Genomic DNA, 17,484 nt, shown 5'->3' with positions numbered 1-17,484 from the left:
CAAGAATGAATATACTTTTAAGCGCTTACCATAGTGTTTTTTCGTTAAAAATCATATTTTCGACAGTTTTGATCGGCGTTTGATATGGAAAAAACATGTAGTGATAAAACGTAAACAGCTTGGACTTAAACTAAACCAAATATATTGTCTGATAGGGCCTAAATCTAAATTATCACGACATAATAAGGTTTTGCTGTATAAGTCAATATCAATCCATTTGGCAGCTAGTAAATCTAACATATCTATCATTCAGGTTCCAGAATAAAGTGTTGCGAGTCATCGTCGATGCCCCATATTACGTCTCCAACAAACTTATTCAGCGCGATATCCCCTTAGAAGCCATAAAGGGTGTGACTCGAAGTACTCTGAAAGACTATTAGTGCGTCCCAATGCACTCGCCAAAGAGTTAAATGTGCGCGATGACAGTGTAGTGGCTCAAATGCAAACTACCATACGAACTGATTAATAGAAAGATATAGTAAGTTTAAATGACCTTTAGAATAAGTTAAGATAGACTTTAAAATAAGTTAGAATAGTATCTAGAATAAGATTTAAATTATAAGTTGTACAGCAGATCACTTACTGAAGCGATCTTCTACATGTCAGTATAGTTATATAACGGAAATCATATAATAATAATTATTGCCAACGGGCAGATTGTTGAAGTTACAAGAGATTAATGTGCTGCCAAATGCTACTAATTAGCGAAGGACAATACTATGATCAGTTGTAAATATTCACAATGTTTCATAAAAAACACATATCATATTCACATAGACATACTTTCAGAAAATCCATCACAATTTCCATAAAAATAACGAAGAATAATTTATTATATTATTGTTTGTTCTTTCAGTTGTTAGAGGCAATATATTCAATTATTTTTATATCGAACAAATTTTAAAATAATAATTTACAACTTCAACGTTATACATATATATGTTACATACATGGAAATGAAAAGTACCTGATATAACATAATTGAAAATATTTGCTTTAGTGACTTATAATACCTGGTAAAACTACCTGCATATTAATGTCTACAAAAGAGTCTAACGTGTGCTTGGTTCGTTCTGAGTTTTGAACTAGAAAATCTATTATTGGAGGACAAACAGTAGCAAAAGGGGTAGTTAAGAAATGTCAATATGTTTACAATAGATGAAGTCAAAGAAAAACAACAATTGCACGTTTAGGTACAATACCATTATATTATAATATTTAAATAAAAACAGAAATATGTTGAATAGTATAACTAAGGACATTTCCTATAAGGATAAATAAAAAGCAGCAAAGTATTTTGACCGCAAATTCAAAATTTGATCAATGTTTTTTGTAAATAGTTATTCTTTTAGAATTACACTTAAATTGCTATTAAAAATATCATGAAAATAAAGCAGTTTATATTAAGAAATTCAAAAAAATCTCTAAAATATAGGTTTCATAAACGATCTTACTAAATCTTTACAGATTGTTTATATATTTTATGCTATCAGTTTTGATTAAAATAATCTGTTTATTATATAATAATAAAGATAACTGTCTTTTTGCTGATGATAATATGTTTTTTCAAATATATCAAATTTAGGACAATATTACAAAAGACTCTAAAAACTGAAAAAGGCTTGCGGGAAGAAACCAACACAGAAATAGCATAAGGAAAGATAAAAAATAGCAAGATTCAAAGAGCTATGAGTGGCAATTGATATATTCAAGACAAACATTACAAGAGAAAATTTATTGTACGATGAAGAAATTTTGCAAAATATTTGAAACAATTTGCAAAATACTTGAAAAATATATGAAAATCCATATAGAAGCGATCTATGCAGTACTACTAAGACACCAAAAAATGGATTTATTCCAAGGCATATTGTTTTTCTGCATAATATTCAAATTGTACTAAATGTATTGTACTAAGTAGCCATAGACTTAAATGTATATAAATACATGATTTAAAAATCAATCCACTAACCAGCATAAAAAGTAAAACAAATTACAAATAATTTTTGTGTAATCAAGATAAAACTAAATTTAAAATGTTATAGAAAACAATTCATGTAATGCAAAAGTACAAGTTAATATTTGAAAACGTATTAAAATCTTGGACAGCAAAAGTCACAGGCATGAAAGTTGACTTGGCAAGTGCTAATAAATATATAACATATATGAATTTAAAAATCGGTTGATATAAATACTTGAAAATAAATTTAAAACAGAAATGATTCCAGCTGGACATTCCATTTAAACTTTATGTGAAACAAAAATATTCCTCATCGGATCTCCGCGGTACGTACAGAAAATATATAAATTGCAAATAAAAACAGCACAGTTGCATACACAAAAAATGAAAATCTAATGCACGCTAACCGAATTAAAAACAGTAGACATAAATATTTGATATAGATATCCGCAGAGCGAACAAAAACAATTCTGAATAAAATTACTTTACTATAATTTAAATATATATTAAAATAATTTCTTACTAAAATGAAGCAATTCAAACCAGGTAAAGCGAATGCAAGAGACACTAACCAAAACGAAAAAAAGCCAACCGTTGATATGGAGATTAAACCTGTGAGCACTCACACTAACCACTAAAACAATATCACTGGCGAAAAATTTTTCGGTTGTTAAAGAAAAAAGATGCAAGAGAAAAAAACGGACGAACGTATTTTTCAGTAGCGTAGTCGTCTTGCTCGAAGCTCGTGTCGACTTGAGGACATTCGCGTGTAGCCCACCGCAGACCGATTCAAACTGAATCTTATTGTGACGAATCCGCTGTCTAGCGTGGTCCATTCATCTGCAGCAGCATTGGATTCTACACAAAAATGGTTGTGATTTCGGGATTTCGTTTCATTTTTATTTTTAATTGTGTTAAACTTAATAGAAAAATATACGAACCCTATTGCATATGAATTGGGATAACAAAATATGTAACAGAATTATTACAGTGCATACAATGATTGTAACAATTCCGAATTAATTTTTATTTATTTTAATTAACTTAATCTAATCAACAATATATGTTTTTAAATTATTTAGTTATTACTGTGTTATTAGTCGTTGCTGAGTAACCTATAATATTTATTTACAATAATTTACAATAAGCAGGTATATATCTAGAAGGACCTATCGGCTCTGTATTAGTCTATGATGTAATAATGTTTATGTATTAACACTGCGGTTTTTCTATCCTCACTACACTACACAATATCAAATGGTTTGATTCTTATGAGTCCGTGTCCTGATCTGGTGTTATCCAAGAGTTTTGAGTATTAGTTCGAATTTGACATGAGATTGGAGTCTATTCCCATGTCCCCTTCATAAGATTCATTCCGATATACTGAACGTTGTTGCTATATACATGAACTGCACATGTATAGATATATATTCGCTAATATATATTATTTTCCAGGTTTAGTTCCAATTATTTATTTTGTCACTTGGTTATTGTAATTTTCTCGTGGCTCCTTTGCTAATGTCTACGACAGCAAGAATCGCAGTATCATCAATAAATTGAAAGTAGGTAAAGAATTGGTCCCAAAATACTTTCGTGTGGTAATATTTATTATTGATCTCTTTTTTTTCTTGAGCAATATATAGCATGAGAAAGTTTGCTTTTATAGCCAAGAGTACAGTGGGTAAATATTTTACAAAATCTATCAATTAAAATTTTATCTATTGATAAAACGAAGCAAATATATTTATATATAAATTTGTATCATCTTTCACAGCCGCATTAACTTCCACAAAAAAGAGTGAAGAAGTCTAAAAATTAACTGTGTTACTATTTCTTTCATGTTTATAAGTATTTTCTCTCACTAAACCTCATTAGTTCCTCATCATGTATTCGTAGTATTGGTCCTAATAACATTGCTTGTCATAACAGGTTCATAATAAACGTTCCCTTTGTACTTTTGGATTCAAAATGGTATTTTCAAATTTTTGTAAATAAGCATGCCACATATGTACTTATAGAGGCGTATCAACTAACTCACCGTAATTTACAAGTTTGTTGTAAATTAAAAAGTCAGATACTGCTCTTTTAAAAATATTCTAACGATTTCAGTTGCAACGACATATTTAAGGGCTGTGTTTGATGTCAAAAACAAAAAATCATTTGATCAGGACAATAAATTCCAATACCTACTGAACGAAACCTTGGCTCAATCCATCCAAAAGTTTTCGAACAGCTTAGCAATTGATAAATCAACTATATCCAAACGTATCCATATAATGGGAGATATCCAATTCACACAAATTGTCTAAAAATGTCATTTCGAACCGTTTCAACATCGCGATTTTTTTGCTTTTCAGGCAATATAAGAAGACTTTCCTGTCATGTATGATTACTCGTGATGAAAAATTAATCTACTATGATGATTCCAAGCTAAAGAAGTTATGAATTTTGTTCAAGAGAGCACCACGTCCACATCCACATCGACACAGAAGCAAAACATTCACGGTCATATAGTATTGGTGCGCATACGGTGAGATCAGCAAGCTATAGGGTATTACGCATTGCTAAAACCAAATAAAACTATTACTTTAGATGTATATTAACAAACAGAACGACGTATTATTGCAAAAAAAAACAGCAAAAAACAAGTATATTTTGAAAATATTTTGATTAGTATCTATAGTACCAATTTTTCTCAATAAATGCCTTTTTGGAATACATGCAAATGCCTAATATTACATACAACATCGTCGAAATGTTAGCCATCTTTCCTCATAGTGGCGAGTTGTTTAATTTTGAATGTCCACCGCAAAATAAATTTATCCGATTACGAATTATTAACACGCATCTACGACTTCAAGAAAACACACAAATGATATAATTAAATTCAATTGGTATATACGCATCTGCATTGGCAAAATTATAATAATAAATGACCCAATAAGTGAAGTTTCCAACCGATCTGGCCTCCGATAACTCTTTCTTCTTCCGATCGTTCTCTAGGATCTTGTCACACCGTTCTTGAGACTTATTGGGCGATGATTCACACAAAAAATCACACTAACCAGTCCTAACTAGTAACTTTTCAACAGTAAATAGTTCTGTTAAGAACCTTTCGCAAACTTGACAGCAAAAACAGGAGGGTGACATTCCACTGTAATTAGAATAGATAAACTAGGAAAATGAGGCGTGAAACAAATAAAGTTAAATAAATAAACTACTACATATCATGATACATTAAAAATGAAAAAGCCAAAATAATTTGGAGCATACACACAATAATTTAAATGTTAATATATTTTCAAATAGCAATGTTTATATGAAAATACCAAATTAAAACAACACTGAATCTATATAATAAACGTTTTGAATTTTAAATAATTCAAGAAGGTCAAATTTGCTTCAAAATGAGCTCCTTGATACTATTTTCTATGTAAATTACTATATAAATCCATAAAATATCCATAATATATACATTACAGTTGTTATAATTTATTTCATATTTTTAATTAAGTAATAGTATCTTAATTATTGAGTAAAATGGTGGTATCAGTTTTAGTTATTAGTTAATAGTGAGTTGTTAATTTTCCATATTAAATGTAGATATTTTACTTTCTACTAAGTCCATAAAAACTTAAAAGACAATAATATTTGCTTGTAATAAGAATTTTAAATATTTCTTGGCCTTTTGAGATATCTACTCCTTTTTCAAGTAATTAATAATATATCATATAATTTGCTAAATGACTGCTACCATGGCTAGATAGAAAATAGTTATATAACAGACTAATATAAAAACGGCGGCGAAGAATCAGAACAGTAGAGTAGACAATATTTCAGTAGTTTTCAAACCACTTTATAAATAATTTTTTATATATATATTTTAAAGTCTCCTTTTACCAACTATGGGTTTATCTGGACTGGGCCTAAAGTTTAACGTGGGCTCCGAACCACAGACCTCAGCATAAAGCCTACCGACTGACGAGTGACCAACTTTAGAAATCATCCCAGAAGACATCAGGTCTTACCCAGCCTGGTTACTGGCGTGACTGGCGCAGCTATAGAAATAGTAGGAGGACTGTCGCCTTTACCACTGCGTCATCAAGCCGGCTTGTAAATAATTTTATGAAATATAGTTTTCTTTAAAAATTAACTTCTTCTAAATGCTGTAATTTGAATTACTAAAAATAAAAATTGGTAAAAAATATTTTTTTATTTATAATAAAAACACTATATATATATATATATATATATATATATATATATATATATATATAGATAATAGATATATATATATATATATATATATATATATATATATATATATATAGGATATATGATATATATATATATATATATATATATATATATATATAGATATATATATATATATATATTATATATATATATATATATATATATAGATATATATATATATATATATATATATATATATATATAGATATATATATATATATATATATATATATATATATATATAGATATATATATATATATATATTATATATATATATATATATATATATAGATATATATATATATATATATATATATATATATATATAGATATATATATATATATATATATATATATATATATATATAAATATACATAAATAATAGTTATTACATAATTATTTATGGTTATTACATAATTATAATTATTTATTTATATTATTATTATTATTTACATTATATTTATATTCAATACTGTACACACCACTCTATAAATTGGACCTTAAAGCATTAAATTTAAAAAAAATATATAAAACTTTTATTTAAAAAAATGAACAATGGCTATTGTGAAACGTCTTTCTATCCAACTATAAATAACATTTCTGAGCTTTCACGTTATCACAACAGTATTGTTTTAATCTCGAAGAAGACAACAGTTTTCAATTAACGTCGGAAATTGATATATTTATATATCAATTTAAATTTATGGTGTTTTTTTTTCTAGTTTTTCCTCTAAAAATATCATGTCTGTAGATAAGCAAGTATATATATAAAATTAATTTGATTAAGATATACACTTGTTATGGAGTATTTCATATACCATGATATCTTAAACAGTATTATGCTAAATATAGTTTTCCATTGATTTTAAATTTAAGTATTTCTTAATTAACATCCATGCCCATCACATAGTTTAAAACCAGTTGAAAATGTACGAAATAAACAACAAAATAAAACTAATAATGTTATAACTAAGAATGGCTTATTTGCAGCATTTTTACAGGGCTGGAAGGAATGGAATATTAAACGATTTAACTGGAACAATTTCTAGAAGATATCGATACATAATTGAAGAAAATTTTGTGATATTAATTTATTTTTTAATTAATTTGCACTGATATTTATATTATACTAATTATTTTGTAAAAATACATTGGTCTGCAATAGCACCTGTCAAAAGTGATGCTTCAAGCGCTTTTAAATATAGTCAAGTAATATAATATTTCAAAGTGTACAGTTAATATTATTCATACTATCGTACATCATTAAGTACTTTCTTTATTTTCAGAGTATATGCAGATCTGTGTCTAAAACTTCTTCGTCTGTTGAAGTACACATCGATCAAACTATGTGTCGTCGACCAAAATAAGTGTTAATAGAAATAAACAATATCAGTGACACAAAATCATGTTTTCATTTTTATAACGAGAGTTTGTATTTAATAACTAAATCCATTCATAACGATCTCACATAACAATTGAGTTTGGTGTACACGTTCATCCGTTTCTTCGTAGACTTTTGGTATTTCGTTCGAATTTAAGCTATAAATTTACATTTCTTGTTATGTTCAAATAACTCCCATTAACGTGTCTCTTAACTCAGCCTTATTATATGTTTTTAAAAACAAATGATATGCCAGTCTAGAGAATCCTTTAAATTAAAATGGTAGAATAAAATGGCCAGCAACGTACAATTATTCAAGAGAATTTGCAAAATAGAAATAGAAGAGTAAAAATGTATCCTAGTATATCCCACTTAAAGACAAATAAGTATATATTACCTAACTGGTACCGTTTTCTTTTGTTAAACACAAGAGACTTACTTTTACACCTATTGTATTGATGTGGTCACCTCTATCTCTTCGATATACTACCGATTGGACCTATAGTCTATTCAAAGTTTTTTTAGTAATGCGTCATGGATCTTCGTGACGTCGAAGTATAGCAATGTTGCCGAATTAACTCTGAGTTTTAGTTCACTTTGTCTTTGACATACAAAAAAATTCTAATCTAAATAAAATAATTGAACAAAAATATTATGAAATATAATTTATTTTAACTTTATAGTAAATCTAATACATATATTATCGAATGACTTAAGATTACAATTAAGACACAGCTATAATAGTTCGTAGGTTAGATTTATTTATTTATTTTTACTATTTATTACTATTTATTAGTTATATTCAATTAATTATCTGCATAACTCTGAAACAACTATCCACTCTCATCACTCTGTCTCAGGAATTTCCAGCATTTTTACAGCATTATCACATATCCTGAAAGTTTCCTTCAGTCACGTTCACTTTCTAATCTGTCTAAAACATGTTCATGATTCCACCATTTATCAATTACTTCCTCTATATGTCTTATCGAGTTCATCCAAATCGAAGGTTGTGGTGGACAATGCTTCCTTCCACATATACAAACAGTTTTTGATGGAATATCCTTCTCGACCACCAATATATCTGCAATTCTTTATTAATAAATATAATGACCAACAAAACCTAATAGAATGCTGTTGTAACTTTTATCTTTTTCCATCAATTTTTGTTGTTTTTACACTTTTTTTGTTAGTGTCTTGTCAAGAGTGCCACAGTGAACCATTTTGAAATATTCAAGTTTCATCAAGATACAAATAGTTTATCTGCCTTGGTTTTATTTTATGCCTTTAAAAATTGAATTATTTTTAAGGTAATGTCTGGAAGTCCCATTAAAGATCACCGAGGGTTATCTTTACACCATTTAAACCCTATGCCTTGTAAGAGTGTATGAAAAAATGTCTTACATTCCTTAAAAAACTGCATATCCCTAACTCTTTTATATATACTTTCCAGACAGACAATTTTTTCTAAAATAATTTTATTAAATTATGTTTATATCGATAAAATAGTTTGTCTACCTACTGTTCTTATACGTATCTCTCTAGTCTTATATTTATTTCGTATATTTGGTCTCGAATAGAGCCAATATTAAGATGGTCAAGATTCGTCACCTACTTTGTATGTAGACGGGTTTACTTGGTTGAATCTAAATTTTTATTTTTCATTTTGTAAGCGAGATTATTTACAGTACTCACAGTAATATTTAGCCCGGCAGCAATCCGCTAAAAACATTTTCAATAAAATTGTATTCATTTTCAATCAATAATTACCTCTCTAATGGAATTTACCAGCAAAAGGGCGGCTCCGTTATCTCCTTTCGTTTCGAAATAACCTATTAAAGCCGCAATCAATTTGTGACCCTGAATATCCATTATTTTCGGCATTTTCAAACAAAGTAATATGATTTATTAGGCAACGACTTAAATTATCAAAATAATCAAAGGGCTAAAATAATGTTTGCCGGTTTAGAACCTGTAGTAATTATAACTAATATTTTGAATAATTTAGCGTACATCTGACAACCAGACGACGACCGGCTTGTGGCTGTATAATTAACTGTAGTTTTTAGATTTACTATAATGTTAAGATAAATAATATTTCATAAAATTTTGTTCAATTATTTCATTTAGATTATAATTTTTTGTATGTCAAAGCCAAATTGAAGTAAAACTCAGAGTTAATTCGGCAACATTGCAATATTTCGACATCACAAATATCCATGATGCATTACTAAAAAAACTTTGCATAGACTATATTGTCTAGTATGGGCTTTGAAACACGAACCTCAATTACATTCAGCTAACGTTCCAATCAAATATTTGGAACATCTCAGGAGCAATCTAAGCTTACCTTGCCCAATTAATGAGACTCAAATGTCCAGAAATCGATTATGTCTTAACATCAGTAGCATGCTGATTTCTTGTGAAATACTAATAAATAATAGATCTTATAAAAGATGTGCTTATAATTATTAGTTTAAATAAAAAATAAACATTAAGTCTAATTGTTTCAAACAATAATATACATTTATATAGATGATATTTAGATGTAGCTTTGAGTAAGGTTTTTCATTTTTCAAGGCGAAGTTATAAATTTGATATATTAATCCGTTGTACTATTTCAATCGATAACCTTTTGCCATTGATTTGATAAAACTATAACTCCGTCATTATAGAGCTTCTAAAAGTTGTGTATAAAAAACTACACCAAGTCACAAGGCTCTTATAGTCAGCTCAACACAACTAAGACTAAGTTTTTCAGAGACTTGAACAAATAATAAGCTAGCGTGGTCCTGGTTGAAGATTTTTTAATAGCCTGCTTCAACCTTGTCAGTACTTGACAATAGAAAAATCACTAAAAACTTAGATTCACTTTGTGCAGGCTTTAGCCATGATCTTTTTTGCGCATTATAGTCTAACGTGACTCTACTTTATTATACGGTATTTGTTTCCTTCAAAAGTAACGATTTCAATTTATTTATTAAATAGTTCATCAAAAAATTCACTATTAATTCATGGGAAACGCAAATATCAAGTTTTTTGGTATCCTCTCACATACAAATTGTTCAAAATTGTTCTGTCGTTGATGTTTAGTTCCGTAACAATGACACGAGATGAAACATGACAGTCTACCTCGATTTTAAATTTTCGTGGTGAGGTTCACCTATGCATTCATCGCCATAAACACCACCAAATTTACGACGATCAACTTATTTTTTGGTATATGATTACACGATATAAATAGAACAGACTTTTTTATAATGAAGTGCATTTTTAAGTGTTGTTTGATGGCTACGTTATATCCACTGTTAAAGTATTCTATAATTGTTATCATCTAGCAATTGCTCATCATTTTAACAATTTTATACCCAAATGAATCAATGTATTGTTTACTAATAAAAATTTACAATTTCAAAACAATTTATTTCTTCGGTTAAATCATATGACACTGTCTTTCGTCATTTCAATTCATCATAGTTTAATGCAAGCCTAATTTCTGGATAACTTATACTAGAACTGTTGACGAAATATTGTCTTATTTAAACAGCAAAATGAAGAATACGTGTCCCATCCAAAATAATGCTCCGAAGGTTGTCAATTGAAAAGTTTATTTTCATCTAATTATTTAATTTTTTTTCCAGTAGCAACATTTGTTTTCATTGGTCATAATTCCAATTTACGTACCAAGCTTGCCTGTTCTTAAACAAATATATTCTAAATGATTTAAAAAAAAATTTAAATTGAACAAAAAAAAATTTCATTATTTATTATTTATAAACAGCAAATAGGAACGAATATTTAATTAAATATATCCTGGTTGGTTTATCAGTGAAAGTAGTCGTTTATTATAAGTTTTAGTAGTTCAACTTTTAGTTGCGCAAATAAATTCATTGCATGAAACATTTTCAAACAAAAAAACATTCCCGCCCTACCAAAAAAATAATAAAATCCCTTATTTAATTGTAACGTTGCACAAATCTTAAATATATTTCCATATATGACCGTTATTGGGTATCGTTTTCAAAAATAAACTGCAATAAACATAGAATCTTATTTCATTATAATAAAATTTTAAAAACTTAAATTACATTCCCACACACTTACATAATCTTCTTTAATGCGCATACAGTGGTTCCAAAATAATGTCAATTACTTCATTTAATTATCTAATTAATTCAAGAACCAGAATAATGGTCAGGGTATTGAATGAGAAAATACCGTTATATTTTTTTTAACTTCTAATGCATTCCTTGTTTCTTATTCGAGCATGAGCTTTACCGTTTCTGTGAAACAATTGGCCGTTCATTTCCATTTCAAGAAGAGAACACCTACACCTAATTAAGTATGCAATTAATAAAAACGTGGAATTATTCCCGAAACTGGACGTTTACACGTGAGTTTATTACAAAAGAGGGTTGTCGGTACGTTTTTATTGTTAAGAGGATGCCCGTATAGTTTTCGAAATCGACTAAAGAACATGCAAAAATGCAACCCAACAACTTGTCACAGGTGTTTTGATAAAACTACAACAGATGTACAAGTTTCCAATATAACTAAAATACATAAAAAGAAAGATCCTCGGTTTAAACAGTTGTTACATAGTTATGTATTCAATATTTTTATATAAAAATTTATGTACGTCATTATTTCGTGCCCCAGCTACTATTTTTCTTTGTTGGCATGTAAATACATCTTTTAAAAATTGTATCTAGTATCTAGTGGTTTATAATCTAAAGGAACAATGCATAATAGTTACCATAGTGTCACAAATTATTGTTTTGAAAATGTCCTTCAATTATAATAAAAGAAGATATTGCAATGGAAGGTATTATAGAGAATGTTTTAAAATTACTATAACACGCTAAAATAGAAACCCAATTTTCATAATATAATCGTCAATATACTAGCCACTAGTATAAATATTTCTGTATGAGCTAAAGTGAAAATACGCAAAGGAGAAAACATTTGAACCTTTCTCATTACAGTTTAATAAAACTTGGTGTACTTTTAAAACTAAGTTGCTATATTAAGACGATACTATCATATAACGTCTATAAGTACACCTAATTGTAATAAGATCATGGACGCTACATATTGGATACGGCTAGACAATAAGCGCTAGTCACTGTTATTTTGGCGGCACCATGGAAAGCTCTACAATTGAGCAGCATATCCATATTATAAAATTTTTTAAATAAAAATATTTATGACAAATGGTCTTACATGATATGAACCAACCTTGATATACCAACCAATGCCAAGGCTCACCAAATGCATCCAAAAAAACTGCCAGTCATTGTAGAGCAAAGATAACGGATATATTTGTTATAAATTTAATGATATAGGTGTGTGGATGTAGCATTGTCAGTGAACAATTTGAGATATGTTCATCTCTCAAGAATTGGCTACCAAGGTCATCATGCCAACATGCCAAAGAAAACAACCTTTCTGCAGGTCCTTGCAGGGGAGCACAAGCTTTATATAGTATGAACACATTTTTTATATATGCAACTGACTAACTATTTGATGACTGACCCTAGACTGACTTTTGATGATTACTGTTGTTATTGATAGGCTGTATATTATGATTTTTATAGTTTGCCTTTAAGGCAAGAATTGCAAGATTTTGAATTATTTACCTTTCATCTATTGTCGTTGAAAATCGTTTCCATAAATGTAACTATATAGCTTTATAGCAACTGATTTCAACATTTCAATTAATTCTTCCAAGTATTGCACGTTCTTTGATAGAGAAATTCTTATTCTTGCCCAACTTATTAGTCAAAAATAAGTCACTTAATTTTGATTTGCTTCTAATTAGCTGCACTATAGAATCGTAAACCGAGTTCATCTAGTATCTAAGACGGTATTTTATGACTTTAGTCTATTTGGCCTGAATGATAAATGAATTTTTGTTCAAATATATTTTGAAGACTTATATATTATATGGTATTAGAAATACTAACTACAAAATACATCAGCATCAGGTAATTGAAATACCAATTACAAATTACATTCTTAAGAAGTAATTGAGTTACAAATTAACATACTTATTATTAACATATTAAACATATTAACATGTCAAACAACTTATTATTAACATATTAAATATGCCTAAAATTAAACAAATAGTGCTTCAAAATTACACACAAGAAGTCACTTTCCACCCTTACTACTTAAAAAATAAATTAGTTAACATGAGGCATATTACTGAAAGTATTATTAAAGTCAAATAATGGTTTGATTAGTGCTTTAAGTGCTGCGTCAGACCCAAAATTATTCCAAAACTTAAAACTATACAAGATGACGCAAGAAAAAATTAGAGAAGGAACTAAAGAAGGAATTTAACGTAAGGCATTAGCAACAACCCACTAAAACGTTATATAAGGTTTAAATGTGTTTAAATGTAGACACATCATTGTTTTTTGGAATCATGCAACTGACAACTGAACTCCAACAGTTCCTGACTGACCAACATCCAAATATGGAGACCGATTAAAATACCTAGATTTTTTTGCCTTAGACGTTGATCAAATAGGATATTAGATCTACAGGAAACTCACACAGTTACAGATAATTTCATCATCATTTCATAATCAGATAATAATAATCTGAATTCGATAAAGAATAGAGCCTTCATCACATCTGACAATGATAATGGCAACAACATTCGCTTCAACTAAAAGTTGTAGCCATAAGGCCAACCTTTAGTTTTTGAAATACAAGGGAACAACAACAAAACAACAAACAACTACTTCATCTGGCATCCACTCAACTTTGTAATTATTCGACAGATCATGGAAAAAGTAAAACCTGATTAAGAAAACCTCTGCATCAGAACCTTCGAACTGAAGATGCAATATGTTACGATCGTAATATTTCCGTTAGTTTTTATAAATTTCATGTAAGACCAACCAGGATGGAAATAATTCTGATAACAACAGTCTTAATCTAAGTCATGTTATCTATTAATAAAAAATCTATTTCTTTCACTTTTCAATCATAGCTTTGTTTTTAATTAATAGTAATCCCTTTTATTTAACAATATAACTTTTGATAAGTTTTTTTTACATCATATTTTTACGTCAGTATTAGCAATAGAACAATATTGCAAACAAAAGTACTCACCGATCATCATCTTAAATATCATTACTGTTCTATAATCGTTTTTTTCCAATATAGGTACTACATTGAAAATGACCATCTATGATGAAAGGAGCATGTGAAGAAGAAACTAGTCACGCTGAAAATAAAATGTAAACAACCATATTGCCTTTTTGGAGGAAACTCCAAAATGTCAGTAAAATTTGATTTATAGTCAAGCAATAAAACTAATAGTTAAATTATGTGGTTACACCCGGGACAATAAATATAAGGAAAAATTCGAATATTTTAGACCAAAATTTATCTGGAATTAGAAATTCTTGCGGTCAAAGAAGAAATCATAAAGTTCGGGAAACATTTTGCCTCCAGAGCAATGAAAATCGAGTGGTTAATAGAAGTAGTGGACTACTAGAGCAGTAGACTCTAGTAGCACTAGATATGGAACAACGTAAACTCTTTCAATTATTTAAATAAAATGTCTCTAATATAAAATTTATAACCCTATGTATAACCCTGCTCAATAATATTATCTCTGTATATACAGGGAGTATGTGTATAGATATATAGTATCAATATTTATATACATATATGTTACATTGTAAATGTGCATTGTGCAAACTGGAACATTTATTTTTACACAATAAATTAATAATAAACGCTCATCATATTTAGAGTGATTAATAGATTTAACAGTATATTTACCCATTTCAGTTTACTTGTATCCGTAAAGTTATCTATTTAAGTTTTAAGTAAATTATGTTAGTTGGTCGCTGGAGAAGGAAATTAATTATTAGGTCGTTCTTATTATATCGTTAATTCCGACGCAAACAAATATGTTAAATAAAAAGGCAATTTCGCAGAAAATCATCTATTTTTAGTGCTCACCAATCGACCCGTTTCCAAACAGTATCTATAATTGAAAACTGTATGGGGGCATCATCGCGAGTGAAGAAGCTTTTTATTTTAAAAATTAATTTTCTTTAAAGTCTGAAGGAAATATAAATCATCATATACATTTCAACGAGTTCCGAAGAAGTCAAAATTTCTGCAAAAAAACAGATACTTCGATCAAAATAATTTCAATATATAAATATATGATACAATTTTGTTATACGTATTCAGAGTAGCCTTGTTTATTCATTACCTCTTTTCTATCAATTTACAAGTAAGACGAATACAGGATAATACGTGTTTTCCCAACAAAAAATAAATTGGAATTTAATTAATTAAAGTCAGTAGTAAAACACTCACTGCAATCTTCTGACATCCCGAACGTTCTCTAGTAACTGTATGCTTCCATGTTGCTGCGATTTATCTTTCTTTCATGTTTTGCTGCGAAATATTGGACAGCATCGAGGATCCATTTGATTTGATTCCAGATCATAGTGCAGTTATTTGTTAGTTAAATTATAGTTACGTTAAATTAATTAGTCGAAGATTTCTTGGCAGTGTTGGATTTCTAGTCTATTTGGGCACTTGGTGTAAACCAATCTTGGCACCCCATAAAACCAAATACGCTTTATTATTGACTGATTGACCATCTCTTTGATCTTATGTCAATAAGAATATCTTGCATCGAACCAGTACAGCCGTTTAATTTTTAATCTGATTTACTCAACTATTGTCTAACGAAATGTTTCCAACCTGATATACAGACAAAGTCAGTGCCGAGATATTTTGCTGATTCTGATTGAGATATTGGGCATCCCCCTAGTGATATAACCGGATGTGTGTCTTTTTAGATTTCAGTTATGTTATCAGATGTTAAATTTAAAAATTTCAAGCTGTATATTCCAGTATGTAACTTGCCACCTGTATTTTTATAGCCCTAGAAAGAAACATTTATTACAACTTTACCATGTATCTTTTACCATAATCATGAAATGTTAGAGTGATGTAAGACTGGTCCTCGTATATCCACAATAACTTATATCGTTTGAATTAGCATTAAGATCCACAGCTTAATTTAATACTGAAATAGTTTTCAAGGCATAATAGCTACTGCTAAGGAATAGTCATCCAAGTAATACGTAATATATAAAGAACTGGAAATATGCATGAATTACCGTAAAATTAATCACGAAACTTTTCTTTTAATTTATTAATATTTTAACACTAATAATACCGATTAATTTACAATCTGTCTCTGCAGAGATTTATAACTAGGAAGATCTATTGGTCCTTACTTAATATTAATAAAATAAAAATAAAGTTAGAAGCACTTTTCAGTATTTTTACCGTTTAGTAAATTTTGCTACACCACTACACAAGATCACAAGGTTTAGTTTTAATGAGTCTATATCCTAGATTAGTGTCCAATAGTTGCAACACACAGAGAGATTGGAGCCCTTCCTCCTGCCTTTTTACCAATCTTTTAATTTCCTAGAACATCCCCATAAATGAATTCCATATTTCCATATAGATTTTAGTAACTACTTTAGTACAGCAGTAACTTATGTACGGATAATTTAAATTTTCTTCCAAATAACCAATATATTTCTTTATACTTTAATTCTAGTTGTTTTCTGTACTATTTAATACGCTTCTTACAAAGATGTTTTGCATCAAGATTTATCCCAAGACGCTTAGCATTGTTAGTGTAATGGATAATAGTATTATTCCTATTTATTGGTATATGAACAGTTGGATTATACGTCAGTTCAATATGCAATGATTAACTCTCGTTGTAATTTATTATCCATCTTTGGGTCCACTTATTTATATTACTACTTACGTATTGCAGTTCTCTGCTTACCTCTTTGCTTGTCTTTAATAGCATA

At 28.7% G+C, this 17,484-nt stretch overlaps 2 protein-coding genes across 3 annotated transcripts in view; one reads left to right on the top strand and one right to left on the bottom strand.

Annotated features, from left to right (window-relative positions):
• The window catches only part of LOC143190500 (uncharacterized), a 203,588-nt gene extending 200,832 nt beyond the window's left edge, over positions 1–2,756 (bottom strand). Inside the window, exon 1 of one of the 2 annotated variants that reach the window (XM_076394815.1) lies at positions 2,484–2,756. The gene's annotated coding sequence lies outside the window, so the exon portion shown is untranslated. The remainder of the gene's footprint in view (positions 1–2,483) is intronic. The other variant, XM_076394814.1, reaches the window with a different exon arrangement.
• Positions 1–17,484, top strand: part of LOC143190501 (protein FAM151A) — a 154,232-nt gene that overhangs the window by 87,046 nt on the left and 49,702 nt on the right. The gene's annotated exons all lie outside the window — the stretch shown is intronic.

The sequence above is a fragment of the Rhynchophorus ferrugineus genome, unplaced genomic scaffold (genome assembly GCF_030347505.1).
Source record: "Rhynchophorus ferrugineus isolate W39M unplaced genomic scaffold, kcgeb_rfMv2 rfM2, whole genome shotgun sequence".
In the NCBI taxonomy this organism is placed as follows: Eukaryota; Metazoa; Arthropoda; class Insecta; order Coleoptera; family Curculionidae; genus Rhynchophorus; species Rhynchophorus ferrugineus.
Note: the sequence above shows the minus strand (reverse complement) of the source record. Positions and strands in the feature narration are given on the sequence as shown.